The sequence below is a fragment of the Neodiprion lecontei genome, chromosome 5, assembly GCF_021901455.1.
Source record: "Neodiprion lecontei isolate iyNeoLeco1 chromosome 5, iyNeoLeco1.1, whole genome shotgun sequence".
In the NCBI taxonomy this organism is placed as follows: Eukaryota; Metazoa; Arthropoda; class Insecta; order Hymenoptera; family Diprionidae; genus Neodiprion; species Neodiprion lecontei.
In genome coordinates this window covers 10,865,165-10,878,778 of record NC_060264.1, presented here as the reverse complement: position 1 = coordinate 10,878,778, position 13,614 = coordinate 10,865,165, and positions in this window count along the sequence as shown.

The following is a 13,614-nucleotide window of genomic DNA, read 5'->3' as shown; positions in this document are numbered from 1 at the left end:
ATTGAATTTTAGCCTCGAACACAGTGAGAGCTACGCGATACATTTGATGAATGCTTCCGCGCATTGGAACGTTGTTAAACTCGTATAGACAAGAAAAAATGTGCATTGCCGAGAAGCCAATGGCACGAGTTGTTATCGTTGAAGTGATGGCTTTAGACGTATTATACGCCTCTTATCTATCCATCGCTGACATATTGTCTTTGACGCCAGGGTAGAATTTCTTCTTGAGTTCTTCACTCAATAACGACTACTTACTCTCTTCGTTCTTGTCTGATCGATGTGATGTAAAGCGACGATTCTGGTAAGCACCTCTGGACGTACTCGGTTTTGTTCCTCTTGATTTACCCCTGTAAGACGGGTTGTACCTGTTGTCTTGTTGCCTCATAGGCTTTGTCCGTATCATCCTCATGTACAAAGTTAGTATTGTACGTGGATTGACGTGGACGGTAAGATCTATTATTAAAGTTCGGCATGTTGGTTTTGAATAGAGCGGGCTGATATCAGTAACCACAAAATCGTCACATCACCTTGGTATGGTGATATGGTAAACCATAAGTTTGAACATATATGTTCTGATTAAATTTGAATATGGCCGCCTTAAAACAAATGTGTAATGCTTTTATGAGTTCATAACTATCCTATGTTTAAATGACTAAAACCATAACTCAAACTAACTTAAATTAATATCAACTTATATACACATGCAACTGTGCCACGGAACTCAGCTTAGTAGGTTGTTTGCATGGCCGCGAGCACCATAGGCAAAGTCGGGTCGGGAGCTCTCAGCAGAGAGATGGAGCAGATGTTATGGTCTCTTGCATCTTTTATCTCTCTAATGAAATGTTTGTTTTCATCCAGTAGTTCCTACTTCAAGAAGTATGACAGTCTGACTTCCTCTGGTACCATCTGGGACTGGTAAGAGGCCAGATAAAACTGCCACATCTGTTGAAGTGGTGTGCGCTTTGTGGGAGGGTTAATAATGTCGTCCACTGACACAGCTATGAGCATAAGTTGTGGATGTATGTTGACACTCAAGGTCTCTTCTTTAATGCTGCGAGGAGTGCAGGCCGGCAAAAGAGGGGGGAACAGTGCACAAGGTTGTAACGCTAAATTCTGTTACCCTCGGAGGAGGACTTACCGTTGACACTTTGGCGCGATTCTCTACTTGTCCGCAATATCAAACTATAACAAAATAATTACGTTGGGCGCCAGACGCGTTAGCGTCGATTTTCAAACAATAATGCAAATCAATAAAATTAACACAAAACCGTACAAAAGAGATAAATAGAGAACCCGTTGGATGGCTGGCTAGGCACAGGTACGATCGCGTACATCCCGGTAGAGTGGCGGAATTCAAGGCAGCTAACAGTAATTCCAGAATTGAAGAAAATAACAAAATGAAAAATAAACTCCAGGCAAAAGGAAAATGAACAGGTCAATCGATCATATATTGTCGAGAAGGTTACATGTGTGAAACAGGCAAATAAGATGGTATCGACGGCGGTAGTTGATAAAATAAATAATCGTAGTTCACAAAAAGTTCGGTAGAATAGCAGTAAACGGTAGCTTTAAAACGAGAGACGGTAGTTTTAAAACGAGAGACGGTAGTTAACAGAGAGAAATGAACGTGGGTCGAGAGATGCGATATAATGCAAGAGTTGACTTGAAACTACACGTCACTGGGCGACGTGATCTTACCCAAGTTGCAAATGACGCTACGAAAATTATTATTCTGTCGATTAGAACGAGAAAACTTTACTGCGATCGGTAGAAAACAACGTATCGATAGTTCGGTAGATGATACGACAAATTTACCATGAATTATAACCAGTATGAGAGATTGACATTCAGTAACAATTTACCAAGTCGGCGAACGATCGACTAGATAGCCTTCGGTAGAATTATTCATGAACGGTAGATTTGATAATTTATAATTATTACATACTTGAGGAATTAAATAGTGAAATCCTAAACATAACTTTTGAGAGAATACCAAAATACAAAATTATGAAAGAGTGAGACTTTCGGAGAGTTTACAAAATGAAGAAACACACTAAAATACACCGCAATACAACAGAATAACTCACAGAACTTAATTTAACAAAATACAGAGAAATAAATAACAGGCAAAAATAATATGAAATTGCCAATAGCAATAACGAAAAAGTACGGTAATATCTAGGGCTGATTCTACGCTCGCTTGTACTCCAAGGAACTCGATATATGATACGATAGGTACAAAAAAAATAAAAATATAATAAGCGATAACAGAAATATAATATAAAGCACACTACTATTTCAAAAAGAGTATGGAATAAAATATGAAGCCAATAGGGCTCAAAATACGATAAAAAGTGCAGAAGCAGGCTAATAGAGATTCACAAATGATCAGAAAAATCATAAATACAAGGAAATAATTATTTGGCAGTTACGAGGTCGCTCAGATACGAAAATAATAAATTACTGAAATCATGCAGTCACACACGGCGGCTTACTGCAACTTTGAGTCGTGGACCATGATTCACACAAAACTGGCATCACACGATGCAACCAAGAAACAATAAATATAATATCAATGACCGAAATCATGCAGCCACACGGCGGCTTACTGCAACTTTAAACCGTGGACCATGATTCACACAAAGTCGATAAATACCATAAGAATAGAAATTATGAGCAACTCCGTAACGATACTATTCAAAGGCAGAAGCCTTACCCTGGCGGTTGACTTCAGGCACACAAACTGACTCTAATTTGAATTATACGTAACACTACCAAAACTAAGAAGGAAGAGAAAAAGAATGAAAAGAGTTTATAGGATAAATTTTCGGTAAAATAAACGATAGAACGATAGCGGTAGAAGGAAAGGTATCGGTAGCTTAAATCGGGAGAACAATGGGCAGGATGCGAAAGCAAAGCTGTCTCTCAGCAGGTTAAGCGTAGAATAGCAGGTCGTAGTTCGGCTCGCCGATCTCGCGGTGTCGTGAGGTGATTCTTCTTCTTTGATTAATGGGGTGACCCCCACCGCAAATAGGCCATCCCCCTGTGGCGAATATTGGTTACTGCGTGGTCATACGTTTTCCAAAATTACCGCTAGATGTGGTGTAATGTGCTGCTCGCGATTTCGTCGTTGACACCAACTCGTACGATTTTGTAGCTGCTTCGGTTTACGGTCCAGGCTGCCTATCATCGGGGACTTCTTTGGCAGAGGCATGCACAGGGTGCCTCTCGGCCAAAGTTACCGGGTGGAGAGTGACGCCTCATTGTTCACCTCCACCGGCTTTTGTACATGCAGTAGCTAGCTGCCTGTACCTGAGGTCGTGCAGTCAGACGGTTGGCCAAACCGTGGACCACGACCCACGCAATTAGTCCCTGCCGATAGGAAGGCAGCGTCGATCCTCAGAATGATGGCTTTATCAACCTGGACGTAGTGGTTTGGGGTCGGTCCGGCACCAGGCCGGTAAGTCGGAGGATGGCAGGCTACGGTCTGCCCTTCACGCCATCCTTACGGCATCCGATAGAGCTGGTGGCCGGTTCCTCTTCGAGAAACGATGCCCTCGGCGGCCGGGAGGATTTTTATCTCCCTGTTTACCGGCAGTCGAGGCGATACGGAAGGTTCGGGTGGATGCTACACCAGGTGTATATAAAGGTGCACCAAGGTAGCCAGTGTAGTCTGATGAGACCGTCAGTAGGCGAAGTCGTCGAGAGCTGCAAACGGTAGCTAGTGGTCCCTTGTTGATCGGGATCGTTGTCGTCCAAGTACCTTATTAGCTTGCGCCGAAGCGCGAAATAAAGAATTTACAAACAAGAATTAGTTGAAAGTAGTTATTACCTATTTTGTATCGAGTTCGGTTAGAGTACCCTGCTGAGGACGTGTAAACTAAAAATAATAGCGGTTTTGTGCCCTTGTGACGGGCGACTCTGAAACGCCACGTTACAAGGTATAGCAAAGTCGGGAAACAGCATTTCTGGCTGAACAAGAAGTCTAGCCTGGCCAGAGTAGTAGAAACCCGTTGTCATAGGGAAGGAAGCAGCCACCCTGGGTATTGTTATAGCACTAGCGGGGAGGGTTTCGCCTGTCGCTCGTTTTGAGGTGTTTGAATTATATTTTTCTTTAATCATGTTCATTAAAGAGCTAAACTCCTTGCTACTTTTTGCAGATATTTTTGCAAATGACGAGCCTCTGGTTGCAAAGATCATGTAAATAAGTTTCACATCTGTGGACAACAGTTCGTTGGCTGTGTATTCGATGCTTCGATTCGATGGCACAGGAATTTTGTCCACCAACTGATGCCAACGCTGTTTCGCCGCGTTGATTGCAAGATCTTGTGGAACATTTGTAAACAATGACACAACATCCAGCGAAACTAATACATGATCAGGTGGGAGACGAAAGTCCCTGATAGCATTAACCAGAGCAAAACTATCTCTTACACGTGACAAGGGAGGGACAATGTTACCAATACATTGACTGAGGAAGCGAGCTAGATTGATAGTCGGACTATCTGTGAACAAAACTATAATTCTTGCCGGTGTATCCGGTTTATGAATTTTAGGTAGCCCGTAGGCTCTAGGTGGTAAACAATCAGTTTTTGCGATTTGACGTCTAAGTTGATCCGAGATGGGTTTATTTTTAGACCAATCCATTGTTAGTTTTTTAACTTCCTGTTGCAAGGTACAGGTAAGATCGTATCTAACAACTTTGTAGGAGTTGTTGGAGAGTTGTTGCAACATTTTTTCCTCGTACATTTGTTTGTTCATCACAACAGTCGTGTTTCCCTTGTCTGCCTTCAAGAAAAGTAAATCCTGGTCATTATTCTGAAAGATCATAGTTTCATTAATTTTATGAAGGATATTCTTGTCAGCGTGAATAAGAGAAGGGGTGTTGATGAACTTTTTTATGGCGTTGGTAAAATCTTGGCGGGCCGTATTGCGGCAATCAGAAGGAATGAAAGAAATCTTTGATTCGAAATCAGAGATAAGTTTGTTGGTTGGGATGCGGTGGGGCTTAAAAAGGAATGCCATATTTGGGTCCCATTTTTAGAACTTCAGTAACGTTGACAGGAATTTCCGTATTGCTAAGTTTCACAATACAATTTTCGAAGGTCGAGTCAATTGGATTAGAAGTGGGACTTTTTTTGTTATTAATAAGATTAGCTGACTTGTTGATGTTAAACGCCTTGTGAGCATTGAAAGCCGGTTCCAATTTCAGGTGTTGTGTGTCGAAAAATTTTTTTGACAGTTCAACAGGTAATTCTATTAAAATATCGTTCTCAAGCGACAGCAAAATATTTTGATATTTAATGATGGCCGCATGAGCGTCACTAATCTCGAGATTAAGTAACGACCTTTGAAATTTGTGTACATTATGTTGGTAAACAGTTCGCGACTTGGACATTTTAAAACTAATACCGCACAAGCACAAGCTAATCAAGAAAAACTATATTTCCATCCCATGCGTTGCGGGGTTGTTTGAGTCACTCAACAGAACATTCTTTGAGTACAAAATTCAATTTGTGGGTAAATGTGCACATGATCTATCCTCTATGTTTGATTCTGGTAAGGACCCCTCACCCCCGGGTATGCGTTCTGGTGTAGTTTACAAAATTCCCTGCAACCAATGCAACATGTCCTACATAGGCCAAACAAGTAGGCAACTACACACCAGGATAACCGAGCATAAACGCAATATCCATGAACACGAGGATAATTGTACTGCACTGACGAGGCATGCTATCGATTTCCACCACTCTTTCAATTATTCTCAAGCCAGCATTATTGACGTTAAACCATTGTATTACAATAGGCTATTGTCAGAAATGTGCAATATTGTTGCACATCCCAATTCTGTCAACCGAAGACAAGATATCGAACATCTGAGTACTATTTACACCTCTGATACAATCATTGTAATTATCCATTACCGACTGAGCTTGCTCTCGATTTCACCTTCTTAACAAAATTTTAGTTTCCTTTTAACCCGTTGACTCTGCGTTTGCTCTGATAACTATCGATATCGATCTCCCCCCACTACACACTGGACGTTCCACGTGTGCAAATGTGCTCTTGATTTAAACCTACAACGGCTGTGTGTTTTATTTTATCAAATTAACAACAAGGATGAAGTCTTGGGAACTACGTATCGCGATCGCAGTGTGTTTCGGTTTTTGTTCTTAATTGTTCCTATTTACCAACACGCATTCACTACTTGATAGTGTTCCCTGTCTGCTGTAATTGAAAGTGTCATCCCACACTAGGTAATTCCTCTCATTTACATCTGCATAAACATCCTTGCTCATTATCTGAAACACTTATGTTCAATTTTGTTATAACGGAGTTGTACATTATTTTATCATTTGTGTTCGTGACAGATCTTTAAATAAATTGGTTCTGAGGAGGGGCCCATTAGGGCTGAAACGTTAACACTATAAAAAAGTGTTTTGAGTTGTGACCTTCATATCCAAGAATAACATTAATCAACAAGTCATCAAGGTCAAGAAAATCGTCTTCATAATAAATGATCGTGGAAGACAATATCAATCTCTCGATTTTTTTACCCTTCGGTTTCACCTTTTGTTTTTGGTTTTCCTTTTTCATCCGTAAATCATTTTTGTGAGGACTGCTAGTAAGTTCCACCACTCGTTGTGCTTTCTTTCTTCATTTGTTTTGGTTGGCTTAGTTCAGGTAGAGGTGATATTTCTGCAGCAGCGATTATCAGAGACAAGGTCGAGCTTTTGTTCGTCAGGTCAGCCAATTTTGGAATTGGCTCAGGATTGTTACCGTTTTCTTCTGGTACATTATTCGCAGTCATAGCATCGGCTGCAGCAAAGTCGTTGTCGTTGAAGTGATTACTGTCGACCGACCATAACCCCGCTCCTCAAAAAGCACTCATCGCAATTTCCGCCGATGCTGCTCTTGCATAAGCTTCGCCCTACAGCTGTGTGACTTGATATTGTATCACACAAAGCCCTAGATTTGTTTGCTACCACCTTTCAACAGCCTGCGAGTAAATTCCCAATGGTTTGAAGAAGGCCAAATCAAGGGGTTGTAGACGATGGGTTGTATGCCCCGGTAATTACAGTAGAATTATGCCCGTATCTCTGCATAGTTTGAGAACTTCCGAATTCCTTGTGTGCGTTGTATGGCCATCCAGACAAAGCAGAACTTTTCTAGCGTAGGATGACCAGTAGAAACGAAGTGCTTTAGCCACACACAGAAGAGTTCGCTGTTAATATAACCCGTTTCAGATACGTGAACTATGCTACCAGGAGTGGCACCAACTTTTAGTTCTTGAACCATTCTCATTCTTTTGAATATTATCATGGGAGGAACAAATAATCCGGCCACATTTGCGCAACATACTATGGTAGTCTTTACCCCTTTTTCTCCGTTGGTGATATTACGTACTTGTTTGGATTCACTTTGGGCAATGACCTTTGCGCCTCTCTTTTGTACAATCGAAAAACCGGTTTCGTCGACATTGAAAATTCTTGTGCCATCGAGAGCATGTTCATCACATTTTTTCTAGAATATCGAAATATTCGTTAACGTTCTGCCTGTTGAAACCCTTGGCCCTAGCCATCGAAGTGCTCTCAAGTTGTCTTGAACTCAAATTCGGATGTTGAGCCATTAATTTGTGATACCAGTCATTTCCAGTCATCCTCTTCGACTGATTGAACGTATGTCGTGTCATTACTTTCAGCAATCGGGAATGCCAATTTTTTGACCTCCGTTATTGTAAAACCAAACATTTGCGTATGCAAACGTAAAATGTGGTCCACTAGTTCTTTCTCGATGTCGTCAGAGAAAATTGGTGGTCGGCCAGAAAAGCTGGAGTCGTTGTTTGCAAATGCATTTTTTTTGTCAAGATGACGCTTCAATGTTGGTTTCAGGACACTATCTCGTCTACACGCCACATTGAGGCCGCAGTCTCCGTTTCTGTATGCTGCAAGTGCTCGTTTCATGTTGTCCTGAGAGCACAACGATATTTTCTTTTGTCGGCCATTTCGAAGAATGCACTATAGAAAAATAATATACACTTGTTATGGTACACAACGTTTATAAAAAAAAAAAAAAATTGTGTACGATATGATCGATGTCGGGTTGGTCGCGTAAATCGTACCTCGGTACGTACCCCGGTACGTACCCCGGTACAATTTACCTGAACAGCATCGGTACGAATCAGCCGACTAGCTGTTTTATGAAAACAGTTCTCGTTTGCTTCATAACAACCATAACCTGAATGTCAGCGCGGCAAAATAACCACGAAAGATCACACGTTGAATGCATTATTACTGAAAAGCATTATCTGGTTCCTTACAAACACATAAGTCTTAGGGCTGACTGTCGGAAACCTTATCGAATACTAGTGAAATAATAATCATGTGTACCTTTTTGACGATTGCGTCCAGCAGCGTCCAATTTCGTTTTCGCGCTTGTCAGCCGTCACACTTCGATATTCTGCCACCGGACAGTGGCTGTTTCGAAGGGTTATTAGAGATCTCGAAGTGGTACGATTTACCTGGTGGTACGATATAGATATAGTCTACTCATAAACCTAATAAACTTGATATTATTGACTTTCGATAATCGGGAACCCCTTGACTCTATTCGTCTGATAATAACACTAAATAAAATTATAAATTATTGCCTAATGCCACTACTTACTATTCTTTTCTCTTAGTACTTTTGACTCTAGATTTATTCTCTTCAACAAAATCTCTAGTTCTACTTCTAGCTCTACTCTTTTCTTTATAATCTTTTTTGACTGTTGCAGAGCTTTCTCCAGTGACATTAGGCTGCCTGTCCTAGCGCGGTCTAGGTAGTATACCTGGTGCTGGGTCTGATGGGCCACCAGACATACCTTGTGCAGACATGAAAGTAGTATTTCCACCAATCGATAATTCACTAACTAATCTTGAAATTTGGGTCCTACTTACTCTTGATGCTTGTGCTTTATCAAATTCCTCCACAAGCCTCTCATATTGGAACTCATGAGGGACTCTTCCAGTTGCATATTTAGCTACAATCTTGAAAGTGTCCATGTTAGGACGCTTATTCTTTGCTATATATTGTTTGGTGACTTTGGTTACAATTGCAGCTCTTCGTGTAGCTTCTTTCAAGTTTCTTGTTGCATAAATTGAACCGCACATTGCAAAGTTAGGGTCGGATGTTAGCAAATAGTGTCCACCACTTTGGCAACTTGAGTTGATTTTCTTTAATACTTCTAATATAGTTATATTCAAATCTTCAGCCATAGATTGAATATCGTCCCTACTAAAGACAGCACCAGCCAAAGGTGTCATTAGGTACTGAGGAACTGGCATGGCCATTGCAAAGCTAGTTAATCTATTAAAGGTGGAAATAGCCAATAAACCAGCCTGTTTAATTGATACAACCATGTGCTTGTCAGAGCTTGTCTTATTGTAAGTTGAACCTTCTTGTTTGTATGCTGCTACAAATACTGTGTGTTTAGAGGCTCCATAAGTGAATATGAATTTCCAGGTTTTATCTGCACTGACTTTCTTACCTTTACGTGATTCTGGTCCCTACGTCGACGCCGAAGATGGCTTCAGAGACGATTGACTCATTTCTCTGGCTACTTTGTTTGTCTAACTGGTGTGTTTAGAGGAACCACCTCCAGTATTCGCGGCACGGGTTATTTTCTCGGCGCCTTTGAATCTTTCTTTCCGATTTTATCGGGGTTGAAGTTTTCGGGTTTTCCTCGATATCCTGGTGCTATATTCTTGATGTCTTCAGCTGTGTAGTTTTAACGTTAGTGTCTGCCCTATTTCAGTTAAGTTTTCCTATCCAAGACCAGCAATTAAGCTGGAATAACTTTTCACCAATAATAGGTTTCGATACCGTTTCTTCCACAAAGTTTGTATTTTACCAATGAAATCAAAGTTCGGTTTCTCATCAACTTGACATTCATCGAATTCGCGCGTGTAAATAATTACCGAAGCAATCTGATCATGATTTGATGCTATTGATTGTATTGTAACGGCTGAAGACCTTCGGGCATGGTTGCGGCGGCAGGGGGGACGAAAGATGGTGAGGGTCGGAGGTAAAAGAAGGCAAAGTCGGAGGTAAAAGAAGGCAAAGTCGGAGGTAAAAGAAGGCAAAGTCGGAGGTAAAAGTTGCTGCTAATATTTGTTTGCGATTGAAGTTTACAACTAATTGACAAAGAAGTTGGGTCCCGCGATGCAGCCTGACTCGTCCCGGCTGAGTGGTGTGTACTCGATATTACCTAAGCTTGACTTATTACTAAGGCTAGGTGTGTCATTGTGTACGAGTTGGGGAGGGTGGGGGGGTGAGGGAAGCGCTGGAACGAGGGAGGAGGGTGAGATAAGGGTGGGTCTGACCTGGGGCAGGGGCACTTGAAACTCCGGCTTACTATTGGTGCGCTTCTCTCTTGGTCAGCTGCGGAGTTGTTTTCCACTGTTCGGTTCCGCTCCGCGAGTTTGGGGTTTATTGTGACGTGCATGTGGTGGTGCAACGTCACAGTATACACTGAAATGCTTATGAGCATTGTTGTGAAAGATTGACGAATATTCATAATGCAGGTTTCTATTATTGATTCTGATGATTAAATGCGTGCTGCGTCACCTAGCGGTGTGCAGAGGTATCTCTGTACAAAATTTTTCGCCATTTGGTCTCTTGGTACTAAGCTCTAGTAGTATAGCAAGGCCTGTTCTACACGCAGATTCCGGTTACCGATACTTACCGACCGAGCCGCTCAGCGCAGCTCAGCTCAGACTCAAACCCTTTTCCGCTCCGCGCAGCCCAGACGCAAACCCTTTTCCGCGATGACGTCACAGCCTACCGTACCGGCTTGAGGTCAAAACCGTGCAACCTTACCGACAGTTGTATCGGTCGAAGGTCAAAATCCCGCGATCACGTCACAGTCTGCCGTACCGGAAGTCTGTAGTGCTCGCCTGCCGACGGTAGAGGGCGCAGCGGGGGGGGGGGGGGCTTTTTTGCCGTCCCGCATTCTTTTCCCACGATATGACTGCTGATGTGTAACATCTACCACCCCCACATTCCTTTCCCACCTCATCAACCACGTGAGATTCCAAAATTAATAGTTCGAAGAATTGTTTTTTATCCACTCGGATACCGCTGACGTGTAACATCAACCACCTCACATTCCTTTCCCACGTTATTAACCACGTGACGTTCCAAAATTAATGGTTCCGAGAATTGTTTTTCACTTACTCGGATGTCGGTTTGATATCCAAGGTCGACCGATAGTCGCGGTACATTCAAAGCCATGGATCTGCGGTGTTGGGTTACTATCGCTCTAGGAATGCAAAAAGGTGCGCGCGCATACACAAACATACGTACAGCTGCCCTATGAAAAGGACGCTCATCACTGCAGACGATCATTAAGTCACAACTCGTCGAGTATACGTGAGGAAAAAGCTCAAAATGGAATCCGCGAAGTGTTTGAAATTGATCGATGTTATGGAATCGGCGTTCAAGATTTTATCTGAAAACTCGTCGCCGGCAGAAATTGCAGAATGGATTCGATTGGGAACCCAAGATATCAGGCTTCCGAACAAAACATTGCGAAAGGCTTCATCGATTGGAGAAAAGGTGAGAATTTTGACTACGATTGGAATTCTGAAATCGTTGACAGTCAAGTTTCAACAATTGCAAAAAGTGGGTGACGGATTACGAAGCCGACGAAAAAGCGATCGAGTACGGTGGGAAGATTTGGAATCAGCTTTCGAGAGGAGAATTCAAACTGGATCCATCGTCAATTTGAAGCATGAAGATGTGGAGAGATTTCTATAAGACGCTAAGGTACTAGCTGTGACGAGACTAAAAAACGCTCTGAGGAAAGACAGGAGCTTGAAAGCCAACGTTATCCTGGCTTGTAAATTTGAAGTTGGAAGAGATGATCGCACGGTGGAAGAGATCAAATTTTTTTAATACGAGAAATGAAATCATCCTCCAGACAACGGATGTCAACGAATGGTTCATCGAAAACGCGACGGAGCGTTTGTTGAAAAAGGTAGAAGATTTCCAGGAAAAGAATTCAGGCTGGTCGCTGACAGAAATAATCAAATTGACTGTGAATATCAACAAGTACGTGCAACTACGAGGCGGTGTCTTCACATACAACCCGGTACCTAAGCATATCAGTAATAAGAAGGCTGTAGTAAACATCGGAAACAACGACTCTTACTGCTTTCTTTAGTCGGTCACCGCAGCTCTGTTCCCAGCCGACAACAACCATCCTAACGCGACCAGCTCGTACCCGCATTTCAGCTCAGTGCTACGGTATGATGGTACAAAGTTTCCTATGTCTCTAGACAAAAACACCATTTCAAAATTTAAGAAGCTTAACGGCCTTTCAATTAACGTTTATGGTATAGACCAAGGTGATCGGAAAAAAGTGAAATAGTACCGATTCACCTAAGTCAGAATGAGTCTGATAAACCTGTAATACATCTTTTGGCGATAGAAACTGAAATCACTAACGATGACGATGATGATGATGTAGATATGGAAAATTATGAAAAAATAGAATCTTTCATTTCACTTGTGTTCAAAATCTGTCTGGATTAACAAGTTCTCAAATTTCCAAACGCTCACATCAGACGTGGTTGTGCGATAGGTGTCTGTCTCATTTTAATTTCGAAAGATGTTTGTCGAAGCACCGAGTTGATTGCATGAATTTGAACAAAACCAAAGTTATTCTACCTACAGAGGAGGAAAAAATTCTAAAATTAAAAAATTTCAAGCACGAAGAAACCGTTCCGTTCTGCGTTTACGCGGATCTAGAATGTTTACTGCAACCCACACATGAAAGTTTTGGGGAAAATAGAACAATTTGAGGAATTTATGATGCTAAACCGCGCTATGCTCGAGGTCGTCACACGCCGCGGACACGCGCTACGCTTTCCGAGAGTAGGGCGATAAAATGACTTAGTACACAGAGTTGTAGTTGATTGAGTTATGTATTTTACAATATTTACAAGTGCGTGCACTCCATAGCTGTGGCGATGCACACGGATGAGCTTTAGATTATTATAGATTTTGTTATTAATAAAAAGCATCAGCCAAGCGATGCTGGTAGGTACGAGGCTAGCCCGGGAGTGATGTGTCCGTGAAGTCTGCGCGGGGTACCAGTTGCTGCTTGCGCCGTCGAGTTGGTGCCTGGATGGTGTCGCCTCCTGGCGCTGGTGTGGTAAGGCCGGGCCGAGGCGCCACAAATTTATCAGAAGCATCTCCCGTATAGTATAGCCTACTATCTGCATTGCGCGTTTGACGATTCGCTTTCAAAATTCAAAATTAATCGCGGAGAGACTTGCGTTCAATGGTTTGTGAACGAGTTAGCGGAATTGGCACATTCGTTAGAAGTTTATTTCAAAACTGTTGTACCGATGGAACCACTAAATTTCAATCAAATCGACGAATTTCACTCAACAACAGTGTGTCACATTTGTGAAAAAGCGTCAACACTCACAGACGTGAAACATCGTGATTACTGCCATTTCACGGGAAAGTACCGTGGTGCTGCTCGCCGAGGTTGCAATCTAAATTACCAAAATTCGCACATTATCCTAGTGATATTCCACAATCTGTCGGGTTACGATTCACATT